Source organism: Doryrhamphus excisus, linkage group LG8, assembly GCF_037039965.1.
Source record: "Doryrhamphus excisus strain RoL-2023G ecotype Guam linkage group LG8, RoL_Dexc_Guam_v1.1, whole genome shotgun sequence".
NCBI classification, from domain to species: domain Eukaryota; kingdom Metazoa; phylum Chordata; class Actinopteri; order Syngnathiformes; family Syngnathidae; genus Doryrhamphus; species Doryrhamphus excisus.
The window spans coordinates 10,533,687-10,546,409 of NC_136364.1; the positions used below are offsets into that span (position 1 = coordinate 10,533,687).

At 42.0% G+C, this 12,723-nt stretch overlaps 1 protein-coding gene and 1 long non-coding RNA gene across 4 annotated transcripts in view; both read right to left on the reverse strand.

Moving 5' to 3' along the window:
- Positions 1 to 1,313, reverse strand: part of npas1 (neuronal PAS domain protein 1) — a 50,284-nt gene extending 48,971 nt beyond the window's left edge. For both annotated transcript variants that reach the window (XM_058079675.2, XM_078792812.1), the window contains exon 1: positions 627 to 1,313. The gene's annotated coding sequence lies outside the window, so the exon portion shown is untranslated. The remainder of the gene's footprint in view (positions 1 to 626) is intronic.
- Positions 1,314 to 4,657: 3,344 nt separating this feature from the next.
- Positions 4,658 to 12,723, reverse strand: part of LOC144899652 (uncharacterized) — a 29,995-nt gene continuing 21,929 nt past the window's right edge. Inside the window, exons 1-3 of one of the 2 annotated variants that reach the window (XR_013627978.1) lie at positions 11,160 to 11,422; positions 5,223 to 5,310; positions 4,658 to 4,794 (exon numbers count right to left, since the gene is read on the reverse strand). This is a non-coding gene — a long non-coding RNA (uncharacterized LOC144899652). Of the gene's footprint in view, positions 4,795 to 5,222; positions 5,311 to 11,159; positions 11,423 to 12,723 lie in introns of those variants that run through there. The other variant, XR_013627977.1, reaches the window with a different exon arrangement.

The following is a 12,723-nucleotide window of genomic DNA, read 5'->3' on the forward strand; positions in this document are numbered from 1 at the left end:
TCAGAGCTGCGCGTGAGGGTGGAAGTTGCAAAAACAAAAGAAATGTAAAGAACAGCAGAGTTGAAAGAAATAGCCCTGAGAAAGGCTGCAAATGACAACAATGTGATGGTTTGACGCTGTTTACTTTGTGCGTTCACCACAGTCATTGTGCCAGTTCAGACCACCTGCTGCAAACAGCCTGAAGGCTCCCAATGCAACTGAGCCACTAAACTGTCACCAATTCTGCCTTCTGCAGGTGGAAATGGACCCACCGCCTTGCACAACTCCTGAACTCCTACACAAACACAGATGCGGACGTGCACGAGTCTTAAAGTGGCAAGGCATTACCACCCAAAGACATGCAGACACAATAACAACTTCGGTCTTTTTGTGGAACTCTAAAAAGCAATAAACAACATGAGGCGTGTTTGTATTCAAATGAAAGTGGTGGCATTATTAAAAATGAACCTGAAGAGAGACGAGATGAGACTTGCAAGAAAAAAGTTACAAATTCAGATAGATGTGAAAAGACAGGATGAAATGCATTCAAGTCAACACACTTTTGTGCGCACGTTTCTGCTAAAAAGCTGAAGTGTGTGTGTGTGTGTATGCAAGCAAGCATGTGTGTGTTTTAAGAATCCACTCACCTGACGGGCATTTCCAGCATTGGATGTGCTGCTTCTGATCTCATCCACTTTGTCTCTCTCCTCCTCCTCTTCCTCCTCTCCGGTGCCCCAGCTCTGCCCTGTCCTGTCCTGGGTGCCCCCCCACCCCACCCCAATGCACTGCCACCTCTTCCACCACCTCAAGCCAAAACACAAACACTATGTTTGCGTGTGTGTACGTGTGTGTGTGTGTGCGTGTGCGAGTAGAGCCGAATGGGCTTGGGACCGTGGCAGTCAGTCTCTCCTTGCCTCCCTCTTTTACTTTCACAGAAGCAAAGCCGGACACATTGTGGACTCCTAGTGTGTGTGTGTGCTAGCTGATGTACCTCTCCTCGCCTCTTAGACTCACTTCACTAACACTCTGCTCCGCTGCCTCCAGGAGATGGACTCGGATTAGGACACAGCCAGTGTGAGAATCTCTTCCAGCCTCCTTCTCTCTCTCTCTCTCTCTCTCTCTCTCTCTATCAAACCGGCATGCTACCCTCCATCCCTCTCTCCTCGCTGAAGCTTCTTTCTTTCCATTTCCTCCAGGGAAAGCTGTGCACACACCAGTTGTCTCTGCCTTCAGCTGCTCTCTCACTCTCTCTCCCTCTCTCAGTCACTAGTACATATAAAAGGCATGCTTGTTCAGCCCCTCGCCTCAGTCTCTTCCTGGCGCTCTACGCCTGCCTCACGCTTTTCGTTTACCCCCACCCCACCACCACCACTCACAAGCAACCAACCAAGCTCCATCGCTCTCTTCCCTCCCTCCTCACTTTTCTTTCTCACTGTCAAAGTTGCCTTTCAAATGCTGATGAGCAGCCGGAGCGAAAGAATGAAGGAGAGCCGGCGACGGAGGAGTGGACGGTCCAAACAAGTGGGGAGATTCCGCCATGCGCACACACACAAACGCGCACATCCTTTTCCTATATGGGCCCGTCCTGTCCTGTTGAAAAAAATGCAAAATGTGGAAATGTGAGTTCACAATATTAGGATTACAATAAATATAAAGGATAATAAGGCAGATTTTTTTTTTTTAAAAAACAACCCCAATCATAAAACTATATATATAAAAGAAAACATTACACGGTCTACCATATTTGAGAACTTCATTATACTGCCATGCGGGTTCTCTTCAAATAAAGCTTATGTTAATAATAAAAGTGATTATTTCACACTTATCAATATTATGATGAAACACTTGCAAAAGTGACTAAACTTGCAAAAAAAAAAGTCTTGTCCAATTCAAATAATTTCCAAGTATTTCAACAAGTGCCCTAGTTAATACCACTGCATTAAAAATGAGGCTTTATTAAAGGCTGATGTCATCTTATTCGTGACTTCAGAAATCCCTTGCAAACGGAGGGAGTCCGTATATATGCATCAGATCAGACTGGTCTGTAAAAGAAAAGTGTTGTCTTGGTATAAACATATATATTGTCATTGTGCTAATAAATCACTCAACAAGAATGCAGCACATAATTAACGTACCCTTGTCTGCATATCTGTCAACATTTGCATTTGAAAATAAGGGAAAATGTTGCTGTAAATGTATTCCGGTGTGTTGAGTGGGGCACAGGCAGGAAGTGATGTCAGAGGTTCGTAGTTGAGTTTCAGCTCGGTGTGTTGTAGCCGCAACAGGCGCTTGTGTGAGGAAGCAAGAACCTGTTAACGTCTGCAGTGAGATCAATAAAACCCTGTTGTTTTGCCGATCGAGTCTGGTGCTTGTGTGTCTCACCCAACACCCAGTGTAGAACACTACATATCGCAAAGTCAATGGATGGATCTTCTGAATGCCTTATATTTGTATTATAGTTCATATTTTATAGTGCATATTTTTGACTAATAATTGAATTGGTTATTCAAAATAAAAGCAGCATACCAGTAAAATAACACCTCAGGTTTTTACACCCGGACTCCACCACCAGAATTTCTTAAATTTCTCAAATTTTTCCTTATTATGTGTACTATATTGGGTATATTGAGTGTAAAGGTGACTATAGGGGTGTTATTTCATGTCTATAGGTCTCTAATAATGTCAAAAAACAGATTTACAAGTCAAAAACAGGCTTTCTATATTTGATTTATGAATAAGAAATTCCTCTTCACGGAAATGAACCTACCACAGTTGTGTCTGGAACCAATTAAACGCAATAAATGACGGATTACTGTACATCAATTTTGTTCCAGTGTGGTCGAGTGGACGGGACGCTGCTAAAATGTTGAAATACGAGAACATTAACGGGAAAGTACTGAAACAGGAGCGCGTTAGGAAAGAAGGGCAATATACGGGAGTCTCCCTGGTGAAAATGGGAGGGCTGACAGGTATGGCCAAAAAAAAAATGATATCATTGTTGAGACAGACTTGTTGTTGCACCTCTCGGGACTGTCTGCAGTGTACACAAGAAGTGAGTACAGCTTATGCAATGACAGCAAAGAAGACAAGCGATTCTAATACAAGTAGGATTTAAAGTTAGCCATCAAAACTCTCCAGTGTTAGACAAGACTCAGGAAAGGGGATACGCAAGGGCGAGGTGATTTTACATCAAGGCACATATTGTATAGCTCAACTGACGTCTTCATTTGGTTACGTTTGAAATATGAAACGTCAACCTTTAATGACTTTTCTTGGGGACCATTTTTCTTGAGTCTTATCTTGACACTTAGAAGAAATGTGTTTGGCTGTGGTGATAATATGATGTAAATAATGTGTTGTGAAGACATCAGTATTGTCCCATAGCCAGTACATTTGAACTACAACATTTGAATATCATACATCTTGCACAATTTGGAAACTTTGAGGGAGTTTTTGTCGGAAAAAAACATTGTGGCCAAACTTGCATCTAAAGGACTGGTTGTGCTTTTTCTTTGGCTTTTTTGCGATACTACCACTGAAGGTAATGAGTAATGGCAAAGAGGCAAAAATGTGATGACAACCACTGAACCTGAAACGGAGTATATTGCAGGAAGTGGCTTGTAAGGCAGGTGAGACAAATAACAACCTAAAATAAATCTGAGTATTTGTCCATTGAACTGTATTATAAATGTATTTTATGTATTTTCTGTATGATTTGCATTGTTTCCCCTCAGTTTCTTGAGTAAAAATCACTATTTCCTGATCAAACACAGAGAACAAGCCTAAGATAACGGTGTAGTGCCTCCTCTCGGTTTCGTGTGCAAGCCTGCCCAGTGTGAGTGCCTTTGATCATGGCATTGTCTGTTGTCAGCATGTCACAGTAATACAGTATAATGTTGCAGTAACATTTATTACACACCATGACTTTCTACAGGCCACACAGTGGACGAGTGGTTAGCATGTTGGCCACACAGGGGGGTTCGATTCACTGCTTGGGCATCTCTGTGTGGCGTTTGCATTTTCTCCCCGTGTGTGCATATGTTTTCTCCACATTTAAAAGGCATGCATGTTAGGTTAATTAGCGACTGTGAGTGTGAATGGTTGTTTGTCTATACGTGCCCTGCAATTGGCTGGCAACCAGCCCAGGGTTTACCCCACCTCTGACCTGAAGTCAGCTGGGATAAGTTCCAGCATACACCCGAAACCCTAGTGACGATAAGCGGCATAGAAAATGGATGGATGGACAGACTTTCTACAGCCTGTGTGGGGAGCTCTGTGTCTTTCCTACAAGTGTGACTTCATTATTCTCGTTAATTGGACAATGAAATAGAAACGTCATTCGGGCGTGCATGAGCTGGACGGTGTTTATCACTGTGTCCTTCCATAAGGAGGAAAAGCCAGCCTGTTATGTTTTGTTTTGGGGGGTTTTGACAGCAGAACCAGCTTGATACTTGATACTTTCTTAAAAACCGTGGTTAAAAAAGCTTTGTTTTACACACTAAAAAACTTGAACTGTTACTTTTCCTACATTATACATTTCCTGTATACACTTAACAAAAGGTTTCATGATGCTAACAGCTTATTTGTCCCACCATTATTTCTTATGGGAAACACTGGTTTGAACTCTGAGCACATTGTCAATGACTGAAGTAACAGGGAACGGAAATAGTCAAGTAGAACCTCAATTATGGATGGCGTGGCTCAGGAGGTGGAGTGCGTCATCCGAATCCCGCTACCTCCAACCCAGTCACTGCTGTAGTGTCTTTGGGCAAAGACACTTCACCCACATTGCTCCAAGATGTCCAGTTTTATCACCTAGCACATTGCCACAAATGTCAATTTTGAGTGGCCTTTTATTGTGGCCAGCCTCAGGCACACATGTACAACAATCTAATCAGCATCTTGGATGGATTATCTTGGCAATGGAAACAAATTAGATTTGTGCACACTACCTAAGAGGCCTTTTGAGTACATAGAAAAAGTTTTACATGCTTAAGTTCATCAAGTCAATCAAAAACGGACGCAACATAAACAACACATATACTGTACGTTTGAAGGCGTGTATGTATAAGTGAACAAATCATCACACTCAAGTATACGCTCTATACCAAAATACACCCCCCCCCGTGCCTTCCACCTCTCCTCTGTTCGTTCCCCTTGCCCTCAAACGCTACTCAGAATATTGATACATCACCCTCCTCCTCTTTTCTCCCTCTCTCCCTGTCTCTCCCTCCATCACTCACTTTCTCCGCTGAATACTGATAGGCTGTCTCGTCCGTGGTCTGAGTTTCAAATCTCTCCCTCTCTCGCGCTCGCCGCTTTCCTGCATCTCTGCAGCATAAAGGAGCAAATAGCACATAAGTTAGTGCACAGAAGTAGACATAAATTCACTTAAGTACCATTTCAGATTATGTCAAGCTAAAAAAAGGTTGGGGTTATGTTGTGGGAAGATGAGGGGGTAAGAGGAAGGCAAAGTGGGAAAGGGGGGGCGAGGTGGTTGAGAAGAAAAGTAGCTGCAGCGGAAACTGGGCAGAGCGGTGCGCCTGCACGGTGGTGGTGAGCAGGCGGCCTGCAACAAAAGGGGGGAAAAGACGTGTGAAAAGTTCAGGCAAATGAAGACGCATTTGGGGAGTGGGGGGGGGTTGTACGACAGCCTCCCTCCCGCCTCATTGTGGGACATGTCAGCCACGGCCCGGGAGAGGAGGGAGGGGAGGGGGTGGTTGAATGAGGTTGTCAATGAGCCCCCTGTGAGCCCCCCTTTCTCTCCACTACACAGACAGAAAACATGTTGCTTTCCCTCACATGCATGGATGGAATGGTGTGTGCATCATGTCTGCAGTGGAAGTACACGCAGTGTTGTCCTCCAAGTCATCCCCATTTGTCCTTCAAGCAGACTTGTCCTTCAAGCAGACTTCAAGCAGACTTGAAATATGTGTATTTCTAATTGAGAAAGTCTGTATGTGTGTGTGTGAGACTGCTAACTTTTTAACTTGCAGGCCATATTGAGTGAACAAAATTGGCCGGGGGGCACTATTTTACGCTTACAATACTAACAGTCCACCTGGAATTATTTATCTTATTTTAACTGTAATAGTGTCAGACAACCATACAGCTACATGTGCTTGTGTCTCACTAAATAAGACACCTGCAATGGACACAAATAAAGGATGTGTGATATAGAATATGAACCGAGAACCTTAAAACATTGACGATTGAAGAGCATGTCAACATCCATTTTTTTTTTTACTTCCCAGACACTTGTGTGTCACATATTTGTTGACTTGTGTTTTGGCACCAAGGGTGAGGGAGTTAAACCACCAAGGCTGTCTCCGATTGACTGACTACTTTCAAGTCATGTCGCCAGCTTGTATGTTAAAGTTTATATTAAATACGTTGCAAGAAGCAACTGGCGGGCCGGATGTGGCTCCCGGGCCGTAGTTTGCTCTACCCCGGTCTAGTCCATGAACATGCTCGCTTTTTGGGTCTTGCAAAAAACACCCAGCTGGGATTTAAAATCAAATAATTACTGTTGCGCATGTGTGACGCCATAGAAGTGTTACTAAGTGTAGCAAAGAAGGAACCCTGTATGAATAAGCGCCTGAATATATACATCATTTGTTATTATTCTACATGGGTGAATGTTTTACCGAATGGTAAAAATCATAACTCCCTATGAACTTCTTTTGTACGGTGTGTTCAAGGAAGTGGAAGGAATTTGATGTTCTTACAGGAGTAAGCCTGTCATTATTAACTCGTTCTAAAAAGTCAGTTGAAAACTGAAACATACAAAAACTGAAGCAATTTTTCCCATAGAAAATAAAGTAAATATATTTTATGAAAAATAATTTCAATTTCACATGCAGAAAAGGCAAAATGCATACATATGATGAGTGAAATGAACAAATGGACATTTAACATCTCTTTAATCTTCATTAAAGTCTGCGAGGAGCATCTTTGTACTTGGCGATGACTTTTTTTTTCTTGTGTTTCTCAAAGTGAGTTTGACCACTGGACGCAATGCCACAGATGTCACCTGTCAAATTTTGGAGTGACCTTTTATTGTTGCCAGCCTAAGGCACACCTGTGCAAAAGTATCAATATCTTTATATTCCAGCCCCCAGAGGTGGATGGATTATCTTTTTACATGATTGAAGCCTCTTGTTGGCGAAGGAGCGGGAATGGAGGAGGGGAGGCTATCTTCGTCCTTTGCAATGAATTTTTTTCTTCAATTCGATACAGTTTTCCAGAGAGGAAATGGCTGGCACTCACAACTTTCTTCGACCCCCATGACGGGTTCTTTAGCATTCACACTCAATAAAAATGAGTCAGCAACATGTCGGCTGCTATATTTGGGCACTCATTTCAGTGAATGATACAGTAAAGACCAAAACAGACTAGTTTGTTATGCACAATGTTGTGCCTTAACTACAAAAACCAGGGCAAAACTTTCATAAAAGACCGAATGATACAACTAATGGGGTGTTCAAAAACCCAGGTTTGACTGCACATACATTTAGTTTAAAGGGCACCTATTACACTCACTTGCGGGCCTTTGTATTGAGTTGTGGACTCCTATAGAGCTGCTACACACAATAACAACACAGAAAGCTTCTAGATTTTCCAGACTCTGCACCACTTTCTGTACTGTTTCAATAGGTTTTCTACACATTCAGATTGTGACTGAGCATGCCCATATAAGGAGGCCCAGGTTGCATTGTCAGTGGAACTCGTAACAAGATGAACATCAGTAGCTGCACACTTGCTTAAGGGGTCGGCATGGCACAAAAAAAACATAAAAAGTAATAAATAAAGCACTATCAAACACTTAAAACGCATCATGCTAAACAGAAATATAAATATTTTAAAAATATCGATATATCGCCCAGCCCAAGGGTCAGCAATCCACGGCTCCCCAGCCTCTTTGTTGTGTCTCCCTTTGCAATGCTCAAATATTATTAATAACACCCAAGTCAGGAAAATGCACATCTTTGTGATGAGTTTAAAAAATCCTATATTGTGTGCGACCATGAATGCATCCTGACTGACTTCTGACAGGATGCTATTCAGTTCTCTCTCACACAGGTAAACATGGAGGAAAAAGTCATACTTTCACAGACATTTCTCAAAAATAAAGGAGAGATAATTTGAAAAACAGCGGCATGGGAACTTGTTTGCGACAGAGTAAACAAATCAGCTAAGTTTACAGTAATTTACACATTTATGTAGTAAGTTTATCTTCAATACTAGCAAGAGTACTCCATCAACTTGTCTATTCCTATCTTTGTGTTCTTTAGTAATCAGCAATAGAACCTACCATAGGTAAGCTTCATCAGTTCTCAACAAAAAAGGCCTTTTGTGTCTAAATAAATTTCAAGCATAACATATTTAAACATTCTGTATATATTTAGCCAAAATGTCCAAACAACAATAACACAACACACAAAAGTGTGTTGTAACATCCATAGTAAGCAAAGTAATCCCCATCCATTTTCTATGCAGCTTATCCTCACTAGGGTCCAGGGGTGCTGGAACCTATACCAGCTGTCTTCGGGCGATAGGCGAGGTACATCCTGGACTGATCGCCAGCCAATCACAGGGCACATATAGACTAATATACAAACAACTATTCACACTCACATTCATACCTATGGACAATTTGGAGTCGCCAATTAACCTAGCATGTTTTTGGAATGTAGGAGGAAACCGGAGTAACCGGAGAAAACCCACGCATGCACGGGGAGAACATGCTAACTCCACACAGACTTCTAAAATGCACTTCTGCCACCTTGTAGCCGTTTTTCCAGCTTAAAATTACACCAAATGTACTCTTTTATTGTGGAGTTGCATCATCAACTCTTTGTGCATCTCGAGCAAAAAAACGTAAAAAACGTATTAATATGTCTTTGGTAGTGAATGAGTCAATATTGAAGTTTTCGACCTCTTTCTAAACTTGTATGGCCGTTAAGAATGATAAAATGTTCTAAGATGGCGGCAATTTGACACTGAAATCAATCAAATCCACTTTCAGTATTTCTTATGGGAAACAGGCTTGAAGTTCCCCTTAAAGTTGACTCAAATAGAAACAATGGAACTAGTCAAGTCGATTTCAGGACCTCGAGTACTCACTACCGGATAGGAACATCATCCAGATTTTAGTATTGACGCACAGTCCTCTCACAGAATGAAAGAAACATGGATATTTCACTCTATCGGGCCAGGAAACAAAGGAATGTCAGCACTCTGCTATTTTTATTTAGAATAACAAGGCTGGGTCCCGACTGCAGCCTGACACGTATATGTCGACGATACAAAAGGTTCTTTTAATGATGCCGTAGCAGAGATAATATTCCAAATGTATCCAAATGACAATTTCTTTGAGGGCACGTGGCCATTAAAGAGCCATTTTGCCTTCTGTTGAATACGCTCCCTCCATATTTCATTGAGATGCATATCTGCCTTTCACACTGTCTGCCTGCTCCGCTGTATTCTCTATTCAGAAGTGACCCATTGCTCCCTGCCATACAATCCTTCACCTTCCTGGGCTTAGAAGTAATTACCACTTTAATTTGCTGCCTGCTTTTGTGCATGTGTATCTGTAAGGTATGTGTGTGTGCATATAGTATATATGCATATTGGCGCCACGAAAATGCATAGATCCATCACCTTAAAGGAGTGCAATTTGAACAGTTTGCCAATAATTGATTAGCTGAAAGAGGTGCCAATCAATTAACATAAAAGTCAAAACTATTACAAGAGTGGATATGACTTTTAGTTATTGATTACCACAGAGATACATGTTAAAGGTTATGGATATATGTTATGACTGACTGAAATACTTCTATTTGATACTTTTACAAATAATTATTTCAGCCATTATATAAGAAAAATATATTACCATGACAACAATTATATATATATTTTTTTGCACTATTACTATTACAAGTAGAATTTTCTTTCCTTTTATTTTATTTAATTGCAACATTTTATATTGTTTTGTATTGTTTTATATTATTTTATACTTTATATTATCATGACCTGAACATGACATGACCTGAAAGTTTGTGGTACCAAATATGATCCTGAATGGGAGGAAATTGTTTTGATGAATTTAAAATGTGTGTCTATTGCATGCGTGCATGAACAGATAAAATAGGCATGGATCTGAAATGCATATTAAAACACTTTAAATTGTTTGATTTATTCACAAAGAACAATGCAAATGAGTGCATATTGTGTGTGTGTGTGTGTGTGTGTACTATATGGTTTGTTTTACTTGTACGTGTGTGTGTGTTATCCTCCCATTGGTCCAATTACTCCAGAACCAAACCTTGTCTGCTCCTCTGCATCCCCTTTAAAAAAAAAATCCCTCACCCGTCTCACCCCAGCAGTCCCCATGGTGAGGCCAACCTTCCCCCATCTCCTCCTCGCCCCGCACAGCCAGATTGTCCATCACAACGCCCCTCACAGGACGCCCACTGCACCTCCTGCACCCTTCCACTTTGGGAATCATCTCCATTGTCGCTCACCTCTCTCTTCATCTCATCTTTCTGGATCTCCTTCACGTGCCCCCTAAACTCTTCCTTTTTGCTCCCCACCCTTTCCATTCTTCCCATTATACCCCCACCTGCCCTCCCCAGTCCCAGGTGAGCTGACGACACAAGGAGAGCAGAAACACACCGTGAATATTAATGGTTTCATCTGAATATTAATAAAGTACGCATCTTAATGATCTTTTAAAAAATAATACCAGCGCTACAATAAAAGGCTATACGGCTGGGACACACACACACACACACACAAATGATCTACACAATCCATCCTGCGCTGTGTAGCATAGTTAAAACCAGGCCTTATCCTCCGACCTGCTGTTTAAATGCTGAGCATCACGTTCAAGACAAATGCCTCCTTCCCTCCTCCTCCTCCTCCTCCTCTTTAGCAAATGAAGACACTTCTCCTTTCCCACGTCCTTCTCCTCTATCTCATCCTGTTGCTCACTTCACTTTCTTTTTATCTCCTTCTGCTCGTTTAGTTTAGGCAGCTTCCCGCTCCCCCAACTTCTCACCGTTGCCCCATTTCACCTCTTTTCTCACTCCCCACCCCTTCTTATTTTTTTTAACAAACTACCCCCCCCCCCCCGCTATATATTACCCCATCTCATGCTCCCTCTCTCCCAGCCTCACCTACTCGATATTCCAGCCTTGTTCTCCTGCAGTCTCCAGCACAACTTTCTGACCCACTTCCTCTCTCGTCCCTGGCCTCCTGATCAAAGCCTGCAGGACGGCATCGCCTTGGGCAGAGGAGAGGGAGAACGTGAGATGGGTGGGGAGGTGGGTTTTTTTTTTGGAGGGGAGGGTGGATGAAGGGATCTGAGTTGAGAGGAAAAGAGGAAGAGACAGATAGAGAAAGGATAGAGACGCAACCCAGAGATCACAAAGCCGGGAAAGAGGAGCCAGGTGCCCTCTCAAGCCCAAGGACAAAAGCTCTTCCTCGTTGATCACACACACACACACACACACTGCCAAGCCTGTCAGCACCGTCATCCGCAGTCATGTACGTTATGTGTGACGACAAGGTTGACATTAATGTGGTGTGATAAGAAAAAATAAGGAAAATGTCTTTTTTTTTTTTAAGTCACTCTGCCAAAACACCTCATTTTTGGGTGGGGAGGGGAGGGAGAGCCAACAGAATGTTTAATAAATTACACTTTCAGATTACTTGTTGTCCCATCTTGTTATTCTGCTTTGCATTCAGGCGTTTCACAGATGAGGGCTCTTGACAATGTGTGTGTGCGTATCTCGGCAGATGTCAGTCACAACTCCCCCAACGGTGGAACCTCAAAAGTTGAACGCCATTAAAAAAAAAAAGTCGTACACTTCAGAATTTAAACTAAATATTAGGACAATCAGATAAAGTCTCACAAAACAGCAATGAGGGAACATGTGATGACAACCATAGAACTGGAAATGCAACATCGAAACGACATAGAATGCAACACGCCCACAGAGCTCTGCCCTGGCTGCTCAGTACAATTTCAGTACAAAATCTAGGAGAGCTCTGGTCAGGTACCTACACTGGACATGGCCCAGATCCACACAAAAATGGAACGTGCAAGTCAAAACGTAAACATCTTTCTATGTTATAGTCTCCCACTGTGAAAGGTACAGTCAAACCTCTGTTTTCATTTACTTAACTCATTCAATTCCAGGCATTTCTCAAAAGTTGTCCCTCTCAGTACTAGCCATTTTTGATGATTTTGACTGATTTCTCAAGGCACAAAAAAGTTTCTACTTTTTTAGGTTCTTTTGTAATCAGTAGTAGAACATCAGCAAACATCATCAACATTCAGCAAAATATCAGTTCTGATACTGTGTGTGTGTGTGTGTGTGTGTGTGTGTACGCATTTGCGCTCATGTGTACGCATTTGCGCTCATGTGTACGCATTTGCGCTCATGTGCACACGTTAAAATTCAATGCGTAACCTTGGTGGATGCTACACGGCTTACTTTTTCACTTCCTGGTTGCAGCGCAGCATGCATTTAAATTGTTATAAAATGCACTTCTGCCACCCTGTGGGCGTTTTTACAGCTTAAAACTGCACCGAGATTGATGTCTTCCATTATGCAGTTGTATCATCACCCATTTTTGTCTCTTGTGCTAAAAAAAAAGAAAAAAGTTTGGGTTGACAGAAACATATAAATACATCTTTGGTAGCGAATGAGTTCCCAAGTAAATAATGTAAATCCA